We start from the raw sequence: 782 nt of genomic DNA, 5'->3' as shown, positions 1-782 counted from the left end.
TTATAAATAACAAATCTGTATATAGACTCTCCTAATGACAAAATTACTTATTTACTCTAGTGTTTTCAAACTGGAGTTGTCATACACTCATCCAGAGACAGGCAGAAAAACTGGTTTATATTCTAGAGGAGTATTTATAATGGAGATCTAAATTGTGGCGTTAGAGAGAGACAGACCTGGATTTGAACTCTGTCACTAGAATGTCCTTGGGCAAGTGTACTTATCTTTTCTAAACTTCAGTTATATGGGTAGATGCAAGTAATGATTTCTACCAAGGGTAAATCAGGAGCTATCCACTGAACTTGAAGTTAGCTCAAATCTTAGATATGGGTATTGATCCTGAGGCTACTTATATCTAGCCTGTTCTTTTTTTTTTTTTTTTTTGCACATTAATTTTCTTTGCAGTAGGTGTCATATAGTAATCTCTAGGAAATTCAGTACCTTGGATAACCATTGTTTAGGTCTTTTGTTTTTATTAAGATGACCAGAGCATTTCCTATATTGTATTCACGTTTCTATCATAAGATTATCATACACATGTGTCGCCACTAGGTCTCAACAAAAACTCTTTAAAATTAGTAAGTCACTTATCCTAAGGTGGACATTCAGAAGATGTTTAAGTTCTATTTACATTTTTAAAACTGAACCAATATTATGTTATTTAAATTATGGTAAATGCTCTGTAGAATATTCAAACTTGCAATTAGTTCAGTTCAGTCGCTCAGTCGTGTCCGACTCTTTGCGACCCCATGGACTACAGCATGACAGGCTTCCCTGAAATT

This window comes from Cervus canadensis, chromosome 18 (assembly GCF_019320065.1).
Source record: "Cervus canadensis isolate Bull #8, Minnesota chromosome 18, ASM1932006v1, whole genome shotgun sequence".
Classification (NCBI taxonomy): domain Eukaryota; kingdom Metazoa; phylum Chordata; class Mammalia; order Artiodactyla; family Cervidae; genus Cervus; species Cervus canadensis.
This window is presented reverse-complemented; position numbering follows the sequence as displayed.